Raw genomic sequence first — 22,638 nt, 5'->3', positions numbered from 1 at the left:
AAGCTCCTGGAAACCCAGAAACCGGAATCAGAATCTCCTGCCCCCGGAAGTCTTCCAATTTGAAGTAGAGGGTTCCTCAGAGGATTCTGGGAAAAGGATCTTCTCCTTCAGGGATGGGGGAACTCCTCCCAAAGAAAAATGGGTCCAGAAAGATCCTAATTAAGACTGGAGGGGTCATTACGAGTTTGGAGGCAGCCATGGCGCTATTAGCGCCATGGCTGCCTCCAAACCCGGGTCTGGTCTGGCTGAATGGGGACTTACCGGGACACTCCGACCTATGCGGACACGGTAAGTCCCCATTCAGTTTACCATTCCCCATTCCCATTTGAGCCCCCATATGGCTCAATGGAAATGGGGAAGGCGCTATTAACGGGCCCGCAAATTTCGGGCCCGTTATTAGCTCCAAGATCCCTTAACAGGACCCACAAAGAAGGGCTGGTCAGACCAGCCGTTCCTGCTGGGACCCGCTAAGGGACCTTGGAATAGGGCAGTAAAGGTTTACCGGCACCGGCATCATTACCGGTGACCGTAACCCTTACCACCCAACTCGGAATGAGAACCTGGGTAAATGGGGGGACTGAGCTAAAACTGCCCATCATTGAACCCCAGAATGATTGCTTGGAAAATGACCTTGCCCAAACCAATTCTGGTGACTAACTCCAAAAAGGGGGGGGTGGCCCAGAATCAGAACCAGGGGAACTCAAAACTCCCCCAATATCCAACTGCCACATTTTTCTTACAGATCCCCAGGTTTCCACACATACTTCTGCCCAAACTACCCCTGTGAAAGAATCAAGAGTCAAGAAATTAACTCACCAACTGGCCCAAAATGCACATTATCTTTGCCCCCTTGAGGAAAATGAGGGAAGATGTTATGCCCCGGTCCAAATACAAGGGCAATGTACATTATGGGCACTTGTGGACACTGGATCCCAAGCCACTCTTCTGTCAAAGAGGGCCTTGATCAGCTGAATTCATGAAGGAGAGGAGAGATACCAGATGCCTCTCACTCCTCTTCCTGGACAACTTCAGAACTTCGGAGGGAATGAACTTCCTGCGGATTTATACAGTAAAATTGGACGACACAAGGTGAAACACCCTGTCATAGTTGTGACTCCTGAGGGCACACCATGTTTGCTGGGGAATTACATCCTGCATAGATTGTCTCCCCTAATAGATTGTGTAAACAAGGTCCTCTGGACCCAGACTAACCGACCAATAAAATTAAAACATAGCGTCAACCATGTTAGTCTAAATGGCACATGCCACATGGTTGAACAAAAACCTGACCAAATTAAATTCTACTTTCAAAACAACAAAATCCCTGACGTGACCGTAATTGCAGTAGGACAACAAACTGGTGATGGGAAGTTGCTATTTCTGAAAATCAACCTTCCTTCCAGTGTAAAGTGGCATTGCACACTGGAAGGAGATACTCTGAAATTCTATGCCAATTCAGAATCAGAAAATCCCACTTCCATAGTCCAAAATGATGAGAGACCAGCTCAAAGCTTGGCTGACATTCAGAAGATTGGAGAACAGCTGTTTATCCCTATTCAGTTAAATGAGCGGAAGGACTCTGTTCTTGACCGAGTGTGCGTGAACAACGGTATGAGCTTCATCAGTGAAGCCATGTTCCGAAAACTCCCAAAAGATCCAGCCATTCCCACATTTAAATTGATAGACAAATGGGAAATGGACCTGGAAGCACCCAATTCCAAACATCTCCTGCCTAGCAGGTGTATGCTCAAGATTTCCATAGGCAACAAGACCATAGTCCATAATTGTTGGGTCGTGCGAGATGTCCCTGCTGCATTTTATTTAGGCAGTGACATTCTCAATTGCTTTGCAATTAGTTTGGACCTAATAAACTTCAAAGCCTGGTCCTGATTAGCGGGAAATCCCATGGATTTTGATGATCCAGAGAAAGCATTTTGGTCAGCTCAATTGCTGCCATTTACAGTTGAAATTCAGATTGGAGAGGAAGTCACCATCACAGAACAGACCCGACAAAAGAGGACAGAAACTGCAAAATCCTGACGCATATGTTCACCTCAATACCCATTTCCAACCGCAAGGGTTGGGGTTAAACCCAACACCATTAGTCAATACAGAACACAACACCATTCCAATAGTGGTGGATAACAGCAACCTTAGGAGTATCACTCTGGGTGCAGGCACCATTATTGGAAATGTGGTTGATGACAGACATGTTTCCATAGATTTAGGTAAAGAACGGATAGGACCAATCCCCAATGACTGTTTTGACACCGATAGCGACAATGACACAACACCAGAAAGCATCTTCACCCGACATGGGGGGAATTTCCTGGTGTACTCTTCCTGCCCTTATGGTAAGGAAGAGGTGACCTGTGACTTCAGGAGGGATGTGGTGATCTTTCAAGTCCACCAGGACTGCCTTCCCCACCTGAAGCCATCAGTCCAGGTTACTACTTTAACCAGGGACTTCTCCACCCAGCTGGAGGAGGCCGCTGAGATAGCCAAATCAGAAGTCTTTCCGGGCTTCAGGCAGATGGTTGAAGAGAGAGTCAACCTAGCTGATGCCTGTGAGACTTTGGAGCAAAAGCAAAAAGTGAAACAAGTTTTCTTAGATTTTCAGGATCTCTTTGCGGTGGACTCATATGACTGTGGCCGCACCAAAATCCATACAACAACAATTCCTATGGACCCTGGCATGACTCCAGTGTTTGTGAAGCATTATCGCTTGCCACTCACATCCATGGCGTCCCTTACAGAAATAATTAAGAACCTTGAGTCCCGTGGGATAATTTGTCCAGTCCACAACAGCTTCAATAATCCGGTGCTGGGGATTTTGCAACCAAACGGCCAGTGGAGACTCTGTGCTGACCTAAGGGAGCTAAACAAACGGGTCCACACTTTTCAATGGCCTCTTCCCTACACTGACCAAGGGCTGGCCCAGATCCAGGGGTCAAAATTATACAGTGCCATTGACCTGGCCAATGGGTACTGAACTGTACCTGTCAGTAGGGAGGACCAATACAAGCTGCCTTTACCTTTGGGGGGCAGCAGTACACGTGGACCCGGACTCCCTTTGGATACATCAACTCCGGCAATTAATTTAATATCTTCTTGTATAAGGCCATGCCGACTTGGGTGAAAGGGGTAACCTGGCCTATGTAGATGATGTCCTAATCAAAAGCTCAACTGTGGAGGAACACATAGCGGAGATCCGTTATGTTCTGAGGCAGTTGAGGGCTGCCGGAGCAAAACTATCTTTGTGATGTCATCAATGACATTTGTGATGTCATCTTTGATGTCCTGGGTGTTAGTCTTAGCAGTGCACAGTGGTGGCGCGAGTTATGGTTGCTTAGCTTACCATAACTGGAGAATTTCAAGGGTTTTTTCTGTTTTACTTGGAACCATAACGTCCCGTTAACAACGTTTTTTTTGTGAATTTCATAGGTTTTTAGTAGCGCAACTTACCATAACGTCCCTTTAACAAAGTTTTTTTACTGAATTTCATAGGTTGTTACTAGAGCAACTTAACCATAACGTCCCTTTAACAGTTGTTTTACTGAATTTCATAGGTTTTTATTAGCGCAACTTAACAATACCATCCCTTTAACAAAGTTTATTTACTGAATATACACTTGCATCATGTGAATTTCAGAAATGTTTACTAGAATTCCCTTACTTTATATACATATAACATAGAACATGCTGAACCCGGGCGCTAATGATTTTTGAAGGCAACGGACTGTGCGTATATCCGCGGACGGGCGCGGACGATATCAACACTACCCAAACACTCAGGGGGTATCTGAAATTGTTCTATAATACCATAGAAAAACTGCACAAGTTTAAAAAGCAGCACGTTATCACATTGTAAGTAACAATAAATAAGAAGTGCAACCTACACGTCTAACACATCAACCATCCATTTAAATACCATGTGTAATTAAATGGATTATACCATAACTAAAAAGATATGCCTCCAACATAATTTCCTCACAAAAACTGCAGAGCTAGGAGCGACAGTACACAAACACAACACAACAAATACAAATTACCAGAAACTAGTAAGTAAACTTCATTTTTCTTATATAGTTGTATACTTTTTGTATGAGGTACAGAAAAATTCATATATTTGTGTTTTTCACACAGAAATGTGCAGTACTTTAGAGTGGCTCGAGGAGAATTTTCCGCATTATGAAATGTCGGAAGATAGCGATAATAATGGTACACAATTCTCTGCATAAGAAAATGAATAGTCAGTACTTTATGTGTACTTAATATATATATATATATATATATATATATATATATATATATATATATATATATATATATATATTTATTTTTAACAGACCATGCAAAGATTGAAGAAATTCCACCAAAAGACACAATGCAAGACACCTTGCAACATATAGAACAGAAAGTGGACATGCTGAAAGATAATTTCAATGGTTTAAGGCAATTTGTGGAGGAGCACGTCAAAGGAAAAATTAGATACCACTGTACTACCTGTCCCCCCTTTCCATGTCCCAGTGAAGTATCCCCAAACCCTCACGAAGAACATAAACATTTCGACAAAACTTCCATCCCTTCATCCCCTCACAACCATCCTCTGCAAACCTCTAATTCCCCTATGTTTGTTTCAGTTTCTGCTTCGCCCTTTCTTTCTTAATTGCTGTATATGTGTACAATAAAATAAATGTTATGTTATTTTTAATGAAATTGTTTGTGTCTAATTTTTTTTAAAGAAACTTTTAAAATGGCCGCAGACAGCGCTCCTGTCCGGACTGTCCGTAATTAACAAAATATGGATGTCTTAAAGACACTACACCTATCTGTACCATTCGCAACCAAAATGAAACTGTTCTTAGAACACACCAGCTGTCCCGGATGTCCGTAAATAAACAAAAAGGGGGTGTCCTAAGGACACTATACCTCTCCGTAGCATTCGCAACCAAGATGAAACTGTTCTTAGAACATTCCAGGTGTCTGGGATGTCTGTAAAATAACAAAATGGGGGTGTCCTAAGGACACTATACCTATCTGTACCGTTCGGAACCAAAATGGAAATGTCCATAGAACAGGTGCGTTGGCTGCGATGTCCGTAGTCAAACAAAATGGAGGTGTCCTAAGGACACTATACCTGGCCGTACAGTCTGCAGAACATCTATGCACATGCGCACTATACCCGTAAATCCTGCGAACATCGCGCTTGTCCGTAACTGTCCGTATCACTTATGTCGCACTTTTAATTAGTTTCAGGACCCGAACACTGTCCGTAGAACACCCGCGCACATACGCACGATCGTTCCTGTGCATTTGGTGTCCAGCAGACACCCATTCACTTCGCGGGCGTGTTCATGACGCCATCATGTGACCGCACCCACGCTGAGCGTGTGTCCTAATTTGCACACTTTGTCTACTTCCCCAACATTTTAAAAGAACTTATGCAGACACTCCAAATTATTGTACAGTAAAAAATCACCATTTCACATGTTCAAGACATTGGCCCTAGCTTTCCACAGGTTTTTGGGAACTTTTTGATCGCTTTTGAGTGATCGATATGGTCACGAGGCGCACCCTTCCACCCCTATAAAAGGCCACACCCAGAGCTCATCTTCTTTGTACTTCTGGCTATTGCAGATTGACGTTTGCTGCCTTTAGTGCGCTAGCTGAGATTACCTCACCAACCGGAATGGCATCCATGACTGCTGTTGCTACATCAGCCTCAGCATCACCCCCAAACCCTCCCCCACCACCACCTCCCCAAGGGCCTGCAGAGGGGAATACTCGTGAGGATGTAGAGAACGAGGATGAAGAGGATGAAGAGAAAGAGGTCGAGGAACTCCCTACTACCAGCAGTTGCCAAACGTTGTGGGTGTGGCGGTTGTTTACCATTCATGGTAACGTACCGAAAGCACGTGCGAACAAGGTCACCTGTAACCAGTGCAATTTGGTGCTGAGTCGTGGGAGACGAAGTTCATACAGCTTTGGTACGACATCCATGAAGCGACACCTAACTTCGTTCCACGGTGCGGACATTCACAAAGGTGTACCATGTAAAGAACATAGTAGGTTGAGTTCCTTTGCAGCATCCTCCGTTTCCGATCCTCTCACCACAAGAGACACTCCTGTGGGAGAGCGCATCCCTCCAGCTGCTTCACAGGCCATTTGCGATGCTGTTGACCCTTTCCTTTCGAGGGTCACAATATTGTGTATGTACTGCGAAGCAGTACTCTGCAGGGGGGAGAGTCTTCAAAGTGCTTTCGAGACTACGGTCAATGAGCGCCAGAAGAGCTGCTACCTAGCTAATTAAGGCCCACCCTACATCTTCCTCTTTCCACCTGCCCTTTCTTATCCCTGTGCTTGGTGTCCCTTCCTTAACCTCCTTTCCCCTCCTCTCCTACTGTGTCGGGTGTACAAAGAGCCACAACAAATATATAAAACAACAAAAAGTTAAAAAAGGCTCTTTTCAGAGCCACCTTTCTCAGTTTAAAAATAGAACTATCATGTAAACGGTGCAGGTCCCCACCCATTTTTTAAAAGTCCGTGGACAGTCCTAGGACAGATACAATTTTGGGGTGCTACCCTAGCAAAACCAATGCACTTTTCTCTGGGAGTAAGTGGTGGCTCTGAAAAGAGCCTTTTAGTGGTGTTTTGTGTGTTTTAAAAACTTGGATTCGTCAACATGTAATGCGAAATAGATGACTATACTTCCAGAAAAGGTCGCAATGCATTTTGTACATTTCAAATAAAAATCTGATTGCCAGAATATGTAAGATGGACTCCATCTCTGCGAAAAATGAATGTGCTGCGAAACATAATATTTTCATTGTGGAAAGACGACATGCCAACATCTCTTAGAAAGGCACAAACAGCCTTATTGACATTGCGCCTCACTTTCTCCATTTGTGGACCAAATGAAGAAGAACGCAGCCACATTTGTCTTTGCGCTATACATGAAAAAATTACTTGGCAATTTGGAAACATGTCCATCAACTTCGCAAGTCCTTCCTTCATTGCAAATTGAAAAGAAATTCCGGACACATGTCCTAAACTGTTCCCTCCACAATGAATTATAATTATGTGAGGATGACGCTCTGTCTGTAAAGTAGCACAGAGAGGTACCAAGTCCAGCCACTTCATTACACGCACTCCATGCCAGTGCACTTCCACATGAGGGAATCCAAGATATGCATATATAGCACAACGTTCTGCATGCACCTTCAACCAATGTATCCATGAGTCTCCCAAAATCCAGATAATCTGTTTTTGAGCACACACAGCCATAGTAATCTCTTCTCCTCTCAGGAAAAAGAAGTCCTCACTAAATCTCTCCATACACAACACGCCTACTAAACTTTACTGACCAATACCTAGCTCCGCTCATTCCCATTTGCATGCATCTCCACCCCAGAATCCCTGTATGTAATATGTGCTGTCCGCAGACTACCGCCATGTCCGCGGACATGTAGAAGATCTGAGTGTGCCAATGTATATTTAAATAGTGTTCCCCATTTCTCCTTTAAGGTGGGCTCTGAAAAGAGACTTTTTTTTGTTTTTTGCAGATGCCTGACAGACACCTGTTATTTTGTATTTTCTTTTCTTCTTAGCTTACTCCTAAAATTTTCACATAACCTGTTCCAAAGCAACCCTTACATTCCAAAAAACATGGCAATTCCCAAAAAAGATAAAGAAACACCATCTGCTTCGAAATAAGCCACATTACTCGCAACAATGTTCTCATGGCTACAGAAAAACATACCAGTTCTTAGCATGAAAGCAAGCATGCCTCGACTGATTGCACACCTAGCAATGCTTTGATCAGGACAAAAAACAGAACTGTTGTCCCATTCTGCTCTAGGAAGTAATCCAGAAAAAATTACTTTCACAGTTGGAAAGATGTTGATTACTGCTTCAACCAACTGTTCCAAATCTCCCAACAAAGTAGGGGAACTCACGTAGCCCAAATGGAAAGCACCATAGTACAAAACTACCACATGGGGACTGTTCTTCCTACGCATATCTCTGCAAACTTGGAGAATTGCCTCTACATTGCAGTCAGTCACAGCGCTCCACACCCCCTCCACTCCTCTAATATCGAAATTGTTTGCCACATGCCTGCATTGAGAATAGTGCTGTAAACCATGGACAAACATATCTCTGAGCACCAACACCCTGACTGTCTCCACCTCTGCCATCTTCACTACAGATACTCTCTTTCTACACAAATCAACAACATCAACATCTGATTGGCTTATCCCTACAGTCTATTTGTTTGTTTGTTTATTGCATTTATAAGGCACACTAGACCCAAGAGTAGCAGGGCACAGAAGGATATGCAAAGCTTACAAATATTACATAATGTACAGGCAGTAGAAAGAGTCATATTACACAAGAAATAATGCAATATACAAGACTTAGGTTGCACAGAGGGGCAGAGTTATTTACATCTTGGTAACTAGGGATGTGCATAATTTACAAATTTACAATCTAGCAGTAAGTCGTACTAATGTACCACAGATTCAGAGGAGAACTAATTCTCAGTCAAGTTGAGGTGAGTAATGAGTTTTTTTCTGAAGAGAGAGTAGGGGAGGTCGGCTTTCAACTGGTGTAGCAGGGAATTCCAAAGTTTAGCGGCCTTCACAGGGAAACTGTTGCCGCCAATATTAGAGGATTTAAATCTGGGTACTACCAGACAGTTAGTGTTAATGGTTCTAGACAGTCTACTGGAGGTTCTTCTAGATATTCTGTCAATTAGGTAGCTCCGTGCCACATTGTGTAGTACTTTATGTGTCAAAGAGGCAATTTTTAGTTGTATTTTGCTATGGGTTGATAACCATTTGTGATGACGTCTGATAGCGGAGATGTGCACTCTTTTGTTGATGCCTAATGCAGCTCTAATGGCATTGTTTTGTAGTATTTGGAGTTTTTGGATAATAGTTTTATTAGCACTGCTGTAGAGAGTGTTACAGTAGTCTAGTCTTGATAGAATTAATGTTCTGGCCAGTATGAGGCAGCTATCATTAGAGAGGAAAGGCCTACCTGCTCTAATCAGCTTACAAGTGTAGGCTGTGGTGGACACCAGAGAATTGAGTTGTTTAGTAAAGGACATCATTGCATCAAGGTAGAAGCCCAGAGTTTTTACCTCCTTGGAGACGAAGGTGTTATTACCATCAATGATGAAAGAGGCATATTCATGCCCTAGTTTGGAAATGTTGGAGGGGGAGCCGAGGATTATCAACTCTGTCTTGTCATCATTCAGGCGTAAACCGTGAATGGCCATCCATGCCTGAATGATGAGATAGATTCTATTCACCAACGCCAGGTCCCTACCATGATCCCCAGAAAGAGGGAGGAGAATCTGAGTGTCATCTGCATTGTTAGTATAGGTGACACCCAGAAGGTCCAGATCATCGAAATATGGCTTGGTGAATATATTGTAGAGAGTGGGAGACACACAAGAACCCTGAGGGACCCCACACATGATGGGGGTATGGTCTGCAGCGGCAGAAGGTGAAAATACTCTGCTCGTTCTGTCACTCAAGAATGATTCAATCCATTTAACAGCGGCTGTGGAGAAGTGGGCTGCTGCATCTAGATGTCTACATAGGACCTTATGATCGACCAAGTCGAATGCAGCTGGGAGATCGAGTAGCAGCAATAATGCTGTTTTCCCTTGGTCTCTCAGCTCATCGATCTGAGTCTTCAGATCTATCAATGCAGTCTCCGTCTCATGTAATGGTCGGAATCCTGACTGTCGGACCACTAGGAGTTTGTGCGGTTTGAGGTGTTTCTGAATCTGTAAATATGCAATTGTATCTAAAATTTTAAGTAAGAATGGTACCGTTGTGATAGGGTGGTAATTGGTAGCGATAAGTGGGTTTAATTTTTGCTTCTTGAGAAATTACCTCTCCATTCAACTGAACTAGAATGTCCAGTATACAAATGGCCATGCACGTCAATGTGTAACATTCCCAAAAAATGTTCTAATCTTTACGCCAGTTCCTCAATCAGTATGTGAAAGGTAAAGACAAAATCAAAATGAAAGTGCTGCAAAATATGGATTCCTGTCCAGTGCGCAAATACACAGGACCACAAGGACATTCATTAGCCTGCATTTCAGGACCTATTTGCAAAAGCACCTTCCATTATATCAAAATGATATCAACACATCATTCAAATGTAAGAAATCTAGTGTATAAACTGTACTATGCTAAAAGTCCTGCTTTAGAACTAGCCAATTTAAATAACACTCTTCTACATGTGACACCCAAATGCCTACAAGAAGAAATCAGCCAAGCAATAATATGCCTTCAACCAAAAACAACAAAATAACATCCCTCTGAATTGTTGAAAGGCATTTGTGGCAAAGTAGTTTATTTGCCATTAGATCTGACAGAAAATGTGCACACTCTAGGAGTGCAATGTCCAATAGAGCATTCTTTAATTGTCTTAGTAAATGGTGTACCAACAAAAGGAAGAAGAAATAGAGGTAATGGTAGCTGTGCAGTTGTGGTCTGCTACCCAGTCCAAGGTTCTACCCTTGATATGGGTGAGAATGTTCACCTTTTGTGTTAATCCTAATGCATTAAGGGAGTTTACTATTTGCACAGCCTGTTTATCCAAGGGATCATTCAAGCCTAAGTTAAAAACACTGAGCAACAGTACTTGGGAAGTGTGTTTGAGATTAAAAGGAATTAGGTTATGCAGGTCCTCTTCAAAAGTGCCAATAGGACCAGGGGGTCCGTAGACTACATGTATGGTGAGTGATTGGGAATTCTTTAGTGGTAGCTTGATAGAAAGGGATTCACAAGATTGCAGGTCATGTGGGGCTACTAGTCTTAGAGATAAGCTTTCTCTGGATATGATAGCTGTTCCACCGCCTCGGGAGCCATCTCTACCTTGTCTGAGAATAGTGTATCCTTCTGGGATGGCTAACATGAGAGCAGGTCCTGCGGCCTTATGTAGCCATGATTTGGTTATGGAAAGGAAATCTAGACTGTCTTCTGTGATTACATCAGCTATGTCGATAGCATGAGCCACCAGTGATCTAGCATTAAGGAGAGCTCCTTTAAGGGGTTGATTATCTTCTTTGATTGTGGTTAGGCAAGAGGTAAGTCTGTTAGGGGCTGGTAGCTTGGCGATGAGTGAGGGAGTCTGAGTATCAGGAATGCTACAGGTGGGTAGGGTGGCGGGCCGTTTGGCGCTGGTAGTTGTCGTACGGTGGTAACAGTTGGTTTTCTTATTGGAAGGTGGTAGCGATCTGGTCAGAGGCTCATAGATTTTTTGCAGTCTGCTACTCAACTTAAGATTTCTAATGTACATAGTACAAGGGATCATCGTATATTCTCCTGTGGGCTGGTAGTTAGAATAGACAGGACTACTAGGCTTAGGTGCCATGTTAGTTTGGGTATGAAGGTGTGATTTCTTCTCAGCTAGGCGGGCGGCATTGGTGTAGGCTACTGAACTGATATGCAGTTGGAAGAATGATAAGTAGCATAAGGCTATCTAGGATGCAGCGGCCAGGCATATTAGTAGTGAGAGATAGGTCGCAGTAGTCCAGTTCAACTTTATCTAAGTGGGCCTGAGGCACAATATGCACGGTACACAGTCCCCTTTCCATGCTGGATTTGCTGTAAAACCCTGTATGTGGCATGCCCTACCCGCAGGCAGGCACAGTGTCCGCGCGGCACGTAACTCTTAGCCAGCCCTTATACCCTTTTCGACATCACTTGCAAATCCATTCCCTCAATGGACACAGCTAAGCAGTCACACAACCATCCACCAATCACATCCAAGACCTCTACATCTAACTCCAGCATCAGAGTTCCACACTTCAAATGTACTGTTGATCACTCTGAATACAAGTCTCATATCATTGGAAAGCACCTACTACAAAAACTACTGTGCAAGTCTCAAAGATTTTACTTACAGCTCCATGCATATCCACATGCATGATTACAAAGTACAGGTATGCATATTTCATTCAGAGTACATGTACAACTCTTATGAATCCATATAAAAAAAGTAATGCCACTAAATCTGCATAGCCAATACATACATGCCAACGCTTCCGCTTTAAGTGCGAGACTTCCGATTTTTCATTGAAAAATAGCACTACTTTTTACTATCTCCCCAATAACCTATACATACATGCCAACCCTCCCGATTTAGGTGCAAAACTCGATTTTTCGTTAAAAAAGTCACAATTTTTTAGTGTTTCCCGCTTAAATTAATGCTAATCCCAATGTGATCGTATGAGAAAAATAAACGTTCCCGATTGCTGTGATGAAATCTCCCTCTCAGGTGCTCCCGATCGTTTGCATGTCTAGTTATAATATGAAATTATTCACATTTTTCACATCTACAACAATGAACTACCACTTCCAAACCTCTCTGCTATCTACAACACAGCTGCAAAACAACAAGTGAATTTCATGAACTTAAAATTGTACTCATTTTCGAAGCAGGTGGAACTAACATATTGCAAATAACATATGAAGGCTGCACATAGTCAAATAAAATGGTTGCATACACTATGTGCAGATATCAAACGAGAATACTACCACGAAAACATAAAAACTATAAACACACAACATTACTAACGTCTTCCTTTTACAATTGCAGTGAAGACCACTCTCCTGATAATCAACAGCATCTAAATTACAAACAACATATCCGAAGAAACCGGCCCATTCTACAAAACAAATGTAAATGGATTAATACCTTTATATTCTTTCTGTTCCTCAAAGAGACTGTGTGGGTCATTCATGTAATTTGCGTACCAAAAGAAACATCGATTTCTGAACCATTCTGCCCACAAATCCCCATTTAGTAAACAAAGATTAATAGGCAGAATGGCACAGAAATCCCAGTTTTTTTGCAACACAAATAACATACTGAAGCCTTAGAATGTTAGTACTACAAAACAAATTACAGTTTTAATTTTATACCATTAGGTTTACTATTAATGCTTCTCCTCACCACTAGGTCACTTTCTACTCTCATCTGAACCAGAGTGTAGTAACATACAAACAGAAAAATAGCCTTCCCAACTCATTGTAACTGCCCAATGCACATTCACACACCACCACAAACAACTTCCCCATCAAACTCATACACGCATGCTCACAGCACACATTCATTGTAAAACAGACCAACCCATACCTTCTTTTTTTAACAGACCCCAATGAATGCCTACCAAAAAGCAAGTCAGTAGAAAAGAACGCAGATATAGAGCAAATGAAAATAAAAGTGTCCAAAATAAGCATCCATCTCTACCAGAGTTTGTACAAAACGTTAAAACAAAACAGCTAATGCAGTCATTTAGTGAAACAAAAGAAGTTTCAACTACAGAAACTTTGCCTCCTCTATCAAAATGTGAAACGAAACAGAAAATGCTTAACAAGAATTTGGCTACCAATACTGCTAACACTGTTCCTATAAATCCTCATATAGTAGCACGAAACCATACTAAAAAAAGTATTTTAGCAAAAATTTTCCGCCAGAGAGTCCTTCAGAATCTAATAAGAACAGGAGAGAAACCATCCACACCCTTAAAACCTACCATAGAAAATTAATTCCTAGAAGCTCTCATAGACAGTCCAATCCTTCTCAAAAGGAAGTTATTTATTTTAATTTTAAACAGGATGAAACCACTAACAAAACTAAGTACTAAACTACAAAAGAAACTTCTCAATAAACAGAATGTCAAGAAAAACAACTTCTTAAATATCTGTGGAGGTGAATGGAGTCACACCACGACCACAGAACCATATTTTAATGAGGAAGCATACAAACAAAACCAAACAAACACAATTGCCATCCATAGCAGTGGACAAGGATATGAAAAAATCAACAATGCCATCATGGAACAAGAAACACTACTTACAAAAGTATCCCCAGAAAACTCAGAAGTACCTCTCCATTCCACTGAACCTAAACATCCAGTATACAAATGGCCATGCACGTCAATGTGTAACATTCCCAAAAAATGTTCTAATCTTTACGCCAGTTCCTCAATCAGTATGTGAAAGGTAAAGACAAAATCAAAATGAAAGTGCTGCAAAATATGGATTCCTGTCCAGTGCGCAAATACACAGGACCACAAGGACATTCATTAGCCTGCATTTCAGGACCTATTTGCAAAAGCACCTTCCATTATATCAAAATGATATCAACACATCATTCAAATGTAAGAAATCTAGTGTATAAACTGTACTTTGCTAAAAGTCCTGCTTTAGAACTAGCCAATTTAAATAACACTCTTCTACATGTGACACCCAAATGCCTACAAGAAGAAATCAGCCAAGCAATAATATGCCTTCAACCAAAAACAACAAAATAACATCCCTCTGAATTGTTGAAAGGCATTTGTGGCAAAGTAGTTTATTTGCCATTAGATCTGACAGAAAATGTGCACACTCTAGGAGTGCAATGTCCAATAGAGCATTCTTTAATTGTCTTAGTAAATGGTGTACCAACAAAAGACAAAATAATTTGGCAACAACTCGTGGACTTACATAAAGTTAGACAAGCCTTGCAATATCTCAAAGACAATAATGAATACTACAAAGAAATAAATATTGAAGAACCTTAAGGGAAACAACTGAAATAATTCAAGAGTCATCAGAAACTGGTCAATTTGAACTTCTGGATCCTGCTGCAGTACCACTCATTTGGACCATTATACAATTCATCCATTGCACTCTAATGAGAACATAGATGATGCACTAGAAATTTACCAAATGCGACAAACCAAAGGTTCACCAATGAGCATATGGGGAAAAAAATTATGAAAGCATGTGCTTTTCCACTACTATTTCCTACTGGCACAGGAGGAAGATACGATGATAGACCCACTCAGATAACAGCATCATAATACCGCTCATTACGAATGTATTCTGAAGATCTCAGATTTAGACGAAATGTGGAATACATATTCCACCTACTCTTTGAAAGTGAACTAGCAATCCTATGTTACGGAGTTGCACACATATTGAAATATGGAACACACTTTGAAAATATGCCAGCTATGCAATTAATTCAAAAAGTGCAAGAAAAAGATAACCTTTTACAATCAAGCATAACTAATCTGTTTGCAAACATGCGTGATATGAAAGTTAACTGGTTCCGACGTCACAGAGATGTACGTTGTATGATCAGAAACCTTGGACCACCCACTTGGTTTGTTACATTAAGTTGTGCAGAATATGAATGGGAAGATTTACATGATTTCCTACGCATATCAAACAACAAAACCAACATAGATATACTAACACCTGGGGAACTTTGCTCTCTAGATCCTGTTAATGTTTCAAGATATTTCCCCCATCGTTTCATTGTTATGCTACATTTTATTTGTAGTAAAACTATTCCTCCCCTCGGAGAAGTGCAACACTTCTTTTGAGAATACCAAGCCAGAAGAGCACCACATATCCACATGCTTTTATGGATTAAAGGTGTACCTAAATTTGGTCAGGACAGTGATGCCACTGTTTTGCAGTTCATCCAAAAATATGTCACTTGTGAAATCCCTTCACAAACGACACATAATGACCTTAATGGACAAATTGTACAATTTCAAAGACACAAATGTGGCAAATATATTGGTGTCGCAAATACAAAAACAAAGGGAAATACTACACCAAATGCGCCTTGGTTTCCCTAGACCGGTTACAGAAACAGGTGAAGTGAACAACTCCATGTCTTCTGTTCGACATAGTGTTAAAGGTAAATCACCGAAGAACACGTATTACATAAAAAGAACAGAAGAATCAAAATATATCAATGATTACAATGCAATCATTGCCCTCCTATGGAATGCAAACAGACAATTCCACTGCAGTTGCACGATATGTTACAGCTTACTTAACAAAAGCAGAAAAAACAGAGCTTCAAGACCTCTGGAATGACCTATCATCAGACAAAACACTATCTCAGAAATTGTACAGGCTAGGCATAAAAATACTGCTTTGTGTGGAAAATCTGAAAATATAGTATGGCTACGTCTTGGTCCTGCTAAATCTAGAAAAAGAGTTCACAAATCATATGAGAACATAGAAACAATAGCCAAAAATGATCCCAACAGCCAAGACATTTTGAAAACCAATTTACTAGACACATAATACCCGAACAGGAGTACCACTTTGGAAACCATGTGTCTATACCACATAGCTCAAAATTTTGCATACAAAAATAATATGAAACCAGATGAAAAAAAGGTAGATATAGAGTGACAGATTGTGAAGGCTGCTTAGTTAAACTTACCAAATGAAGCTTAATTAATCATGTCAAATTGCCATTAAAACTCAACAGAAAGAACTATATTACATGTCCCTGATACAACTTTTCAAACCATGGAGAAAAGAAGAAGAGATACTAGATAACTATGACTGCTATGAAAACGCTTTCAAAGCAAATGAAAGCACTATTTCCGATGTGAACTTTACGCAGTACAGAACAATGTTGCACAATGAACAGCAGCACGAAGAAGAACTCAGGCCCAACTAGATAAGGACACTCCCGACAGTAGTCAGCCTTCTCTAACAGGAAGCCAAGAACCACTGGGACAGCCACTAATAGCAAATGAGGCAGAATTAGCTATGACAGAAGTAGAAAACACCATGTGTCACTATGAAGAAGATACAGAAGACTTAACTGTACTACAATCAAAACTTAACAAAGACCAGCGTACCATTTTTGAAGAAGTAACAAAAGAAATTGCACATGGTGTACAACACGAAAATAAAGAATGTACCTGCCAAAATTACAAACCTATACTGCTGATCGTCAGTGGTGAAGCTGGTTCAGGCAAAACATTCTTAATCAAAATCATCATCAAGTTCCTTCAACAATAGACAAACAACAAACTGTCAGCTGTTGTAACTGCCCCCACAGGTTTAGCTGCCTACAACATAGGCGGTGTCACTTTACACCAATTAGTACTCTTTCCAGTAGAACACCAAAACAAATTAGACTATTACAAACTTTCTACAGAAGCTATCATGGAACTATGCAGAGTATTAAAACAAATGAAAATGCTACTAATAGATGAGCATGGTCTCCAACCTAATGTTGGCTTTGATTCACCTCAGATTGCAAGAAGTACTTAAAACAAACTACAAAGAATTCTTTGTACGAAAACACATTATTGTTTTCGGAGATCTTCTACCATTGACACCAGTGAAAGGTGAACCTATTTTTAAAACCTTAGGACACAAACTCTGCCGTAAAACTGTTGGCAGCATAGGAAATGTCAACCTTTGGCAACATTTCCAATACAGAGAATTAACAGGAAACATGCGTCAATCTGCAGACCTCACTTACGCCAACATTTTAAAAATTATTAGAATTGGTGTACTATGTCAAGAAGCACAAGCAATATTGAAAACCCGGCACATCCATGCACTTTATGGCGATAACGCATGTTCTACTGATGTTATGGAACAATTAGCACACAAAAATGTCAATTGTAAGGCCTTAATGCCAACTCTTGCAAGCTGTTCCAAATTCAACGAAACAATGTTAAAAAAAGAAATGCAACCAATAATTGAAATTTGCTCCACAGACAAACTGGACGTACATGGTATGACACTACCCATGTGTCAGCAAGCCACAACAAGACTAAATAACTTAGAAAATTCAATCTCCAACACAGCTGGGTTGGAAAAAATATTTAAATTATCCTTAAATTGTAGAGTAATGCTTAAACATAACCTTGACGTGGAGCAAGGACTAGTTAATGTGGCACTGGGTACAGTTGTTGGCTTTCAAACATACCAACGTGACAACAACATTCAGTTTGCCAATATTCTCTTTGACAAAGTTTCAGAAGTAAAAAGGATAGGGAGCTCAACAGCTCGATTCTTTCTCTTCAAAGACATGTATGTACGTAGAGAACAATTTTCTCTAACTCTTGCATATGCAGTCACCATTCATCATCCCAAGGTCTTACCCTAGACGAAGCATTGATAGATATTGGAAACACAGGCTTTAAAGAAGGCATGAGCTACGTAGCACTATCACTCTTATGTACACTTTAAGGTCTATTTCTAATCAACTTTGTTGCAAGTAAAATGAATGCTGATATTCCTTGCATTTTAGAATACAATAGACTACGTTCACTGTACATCCCCCATCTGAAATCATATCCTGTTCCATAAAAAGGAAAATGTTGTAAAAGAAAACTAATTCAAACAGAAATGCAACAGGATCTGACTGCAAATCCTTCAAAGAGAGTAAAAGAAGCTAATACTTCATCAATTACCACAACCAAAGAAGAACCTATTAGTGAAAGTAAATCAGGTACTTCTTCAAAGAAGGAACACAAACTCCGAAAAAATCACTCGGACACAGAACTATCTGGTCCATTCAAATTTTCAAATGTAACTACACAGACACTACTGTGGCTGTGTAATATATATATATATATATTACATGGCCACGGTAGTGGCCATGTAGTTATGGTTAAGCTGCTGTTTCCATAGGAAGAGCACTTTTTGGGCGGCTTATAACTTCGCTCTCCCTGGACGGTTGCTCACCAAACTTTGCAAAAAAAGTAGTCGGGTCACTCTGAATATTTTTGCAAAGTCTGGTGAGGATTCGTCCAGGGGGGGAAAAATTATAGGGGGGGTCCCAAAACTTTTTTTTCCCATAGACTGAATGGGAAAAACTTTGCGCACGGCTACAGCCCGAACCGCTGGATGGATTTACACCAAATTTGCGGCAGGAGCGGCGGCCTGGTCCCAAAAGCGTGATTTTGTAAATTTGGTGTAAATCTGTCCAGTAGTTTTTTTAAAAATGACCAAAATGTAAGGCAAAAAAAATAGTGATATCTGCGTTCGCTTCGCGGACGGACTTCCCTGTTCGCTCCGCGGACAGCACCCCGATTGGCCCATGGGCTTGCGTCATGTCCGCAGACATGCGACGTGTTCGCTGATTGGACGGCGAGGGGCGTGGAGCGCGTCAGATTTTCTGTGGCGCCCGCCATCTTGTATTCGCGTACAGCGCAGTGAAACGTGGATAAAAAATTGTATTTAGTGCCACGTGTTGGTGTGTAAGAGTGTTTGGGGAGGGTGGGGGAGTATGAGATAGGTTCAATGTTTTGTTTTTTTATGTGCTAGACCTTTTTGTTGCGTTTGATTTGTCCGCGGAGAACACGGCTGTTCTGACATTCTGTAAATAAATGGTGGGGTGTTTAGAGGAGGGAGTATGTGTCATTTTTGTTCGCAACGAAGGTAAAAATGAGTTATGAACACTTGCGGTGTACTTAATTGTTCGTAAATACACAAACTGGGGGTGTCCTCAGGACGCTGTCCGTAATTGTAATCTGTCTAGTTGAATGTGTTCTAAGAACACTCGCAGTGTCCCGAAATGGTTGCAATTACACAAAATGGGGGTGTTCTGAGAACGTTGTTTGTATTGTTCGTTGTCAGGGTGAAAGTGTTTTAAGAGCACTCCTTTTGTTCGCTAATAGTACAATTTCCTAGGGGCGTCAACCAACTTTTTGTCCACTAAAGAAACGATAAATCCAGCTGGTGTGCGCCGACATTATGTGATAATCCTCTGACTGGCGCTATTGACCTGGCTGACTTGCTTTTGCGACACTAAATCATATCTCCCGCCCCTAAGCCTGATATTATCAAAGCATTCATATTCCCCGCCTTTCTCCGTGACGTTACAGGGTGCGTAATGAAACGCGCCCAGTCGTCTCCAGTACTACGCGACTTTACACAGAACCCGGAAGACAACACACTTTATGTCACAACACAGCGCGCCACAATTCGCAATATGAAACTGTGATTTAAAAGCAAAGAGCAAGATTGTAAATGTTGTAAAGTACATTTATTTGACATCAAATGTTTAGAGAATATTCAGCAATTTGCATTTGTCTTTGTTGTCGATCCGCAAAAGTTCATGTTGAGACACGCGATGTTCCTTCGCGGTACAGAGAGTGTTAGATCAGCTTACAACTCAGTGCGCCACAATTCGGAATATGAAACTGTGGTTTAAAAGTAAACAGCAGGATTGTACATTTGGTAAAGTACATTTATTTCACATGAAATGTTTAGTGAATATTCAGCGATTTGCTATTGTCTCTGCTGTCGATCAGCAAAAGTTTATTTGGAGCCACGCGTTGTTCCTTTGCGGTAGATAGGCTGTTGGTTTATGATAAAAGCAGTAAATGGTTGCTCTGATAATCGGAAGGTTGCTCCAACAAAGAGCCATTAGACCACCCTATTGGTTGGTATGTTGTTTGTAGCCGCTAGTACTGCGTAAGGGCATATTGGTCCTTGGCGATTGTCCCATAAAATGGCGAGGGTCATGAAGTTGCATATTTGGACTTGCACCTGGCAGTTGAAGACCCCATCCGCTGGAGTCTGTAAATCGTGACATAGACAAAATGGGGCTATGTACCTGTTTTAAAAAACAGAAATTAGTCTCACCAGCCGATCTTCATTAAAAATCATCATTTTATTTATTAGGGCGTGAAACTATTTGCTATCGAAGATAGTGCAACAGAGTATGTTAATAATAAAATAATAATATTTTCCCATTCATATAGTGCTAAGAACCGTGAGGTATGTAAGCGGTGCTTATTATTAACCACGGTGTGTGGTGCTCATTTATCGACCACGGAAGGATGAAACCTGAGTTTCGCCTTGCCGGGATTCAAACTTGCGTTAGCAAGCTGTGCACGGATGTCAAAGCGAGCGCTGTACTTCACTTGACAGTGAAGTGGCACAGCAAGTAGAGCGCTTGACCGCCTATAGACCGGTTAAATTATTTCTATTAACCCACCCTGTGTCGTCTGCCTTTTTCAGAGCACTCTAAACGACAGGGGATCAATTCGGCGGTGATAGTGCGCGGTAGAAAACATTATGCCACTTTCAACGAACAAGTTCAACTTGAGCGGTCTTTAATGCTACACTATTGTAATTATATTTGGTATAAAGTAATCTAAAGGGTTACTTACAGTACAATTGCAATTTCCATTGTCTACGAGTGGTGCAGTCCCAAAATACGACTCTGCGTGTGCCAACGATCTTTCGTATAGTGATATAATATGTAAAAGTGGTTTTGTTTCAGAAATTTCATCTTTATCTTCTCTTACGTTTTAGCAACACTCCTTCAAGAGAAGTCTTTCATCACAATCTCTGTCTGTCAAGGTCAAAACACAATACAACCTTATAGTCCGCTTCGTGAGCCTCTCCGGGGCCCGAGAAAAAAATGGAAGCAGCTGACCTTCACTGTGAACGAGCATAAATTCTTACTTTGCAACATTCTGTGTAAAGCCATCTGTAGAAGTTGGTTTTTGCACGCCATGTTTGTATATTGTTTGCGTGATATTAAAAAAACTTTGTTAAAGGGACGTTATGGTTAAGTTGCGCTATTAAAAACCTATGAAATTCAGTGAAAAAACTTTGTTAAAGGGACGTTATGCTCAAAGTAAAACCGAAAAACTCCTGAAATTCGCCAGTTATGGTAACATAAGCAACCATAACTCGCGCCACCGTGCACTGCTAACAGTAACACCCAGGACATCAAAGATGACATCACAAATGTCATTGATGACATAACTGATGACATCACATGGCTGGCTCTCCCTTTTTATCCTTTACTGACATATCAAAGCCACATAGTTTTCTTCAGTAACAGTCAGGAAGTAAAAATTGAAAAGGTACTATATTTGTAGACTTAGGGTCCTGTCACATCATATGAAACATGTACATAGCGGAAGATACAGGCTTGAAAGAGAGCAATCCTTTCTGTGCATGAAGATAATCATTATGGCTATCAGCACTTTCTCATAGTTTTATTTTTATTACTCTACCTTCCCTCTATATGCTCATATTTGTATACATTATACTCACTCTCCATAGAGTGAATGGGAAAAAATTTTTGCCCGCGCATACAGCCCAAACCGCTGGACGGATTTCCACCAAATATGGACCAGGAGCAGCGGCTTGGTCCTGAAAGTGTGCTTTTGCAAATTTGGTGAAAATCAGTCCAGTAGTTTTTTTTTAAATTACCAAAAAGTAGGTAAAAGAAAATTAGTGATATCTGTGTTCGGTTTGCGGATACACTTCCCTGTTCGCTCCGCGGAAAGTGTCCTGATTGGCCAATCGTCTTGCGTGATGTTCGCAGACATGCAAAGTGTTCGCTGATTGGACGGCGTGGAGCGTGAAGCGTGTCAGATTTTTCGGTAGAGCCCGCCATATTGGATTCGCGGACGTCCCCGGACAGCGCGGTGAAACTTTGTTCAAAATGTGTATTTTGTAGAGTGTGTTGGTGTGTAGGACTGTGGAGGGTGGGAGTGTATGAGATAGGATGAAAGTTGTGTTTTTTATGTGTTAGACGTTCTTTTTGTGTTCAATTTGTTTGCGGCCATCACGGGTGTTCTGAAATGTTCTAAATAAACCTACTAGGGGGTGTTCTAAGGAGTCAATATGTGTCTGTTTTGTTTGCAAGCAAAGTGAAACTGTTCTAAGAATACTCGCGGTGTCCGGGGAGTTTTCGTAGGTGGTGTCCTGAGGACGCTGTCCGTATTGTTCTCTGTCAAGTTGAATGTGTTCTAAGAACACGCGCGGTGCCTGAAATGTTCGCAAATAAACAAAATGGGGGTGTTCTGAAGAC

This window comes from Ambystoma mexicanum, chromosome 7q, assembly GCF_040938575.1.
Source record: "Ambystoma mexicanum isolate Mex_15411 chromosome 7q, UKY_AmexF1_1, whole genome shotgun sequence".
In the NCBI taxonomy this organism is placed as follows: Eukaryota; Metazoa; Chordata; class Amphibia; order Caudata; family Ambystomatidae; genus Ambystoma; species Ambystoma mexicanum.
The sequence above is the reverse complement of the archived record's forward strand: the minus strand, read 5'-3'. Positions refer to the sequence as shown.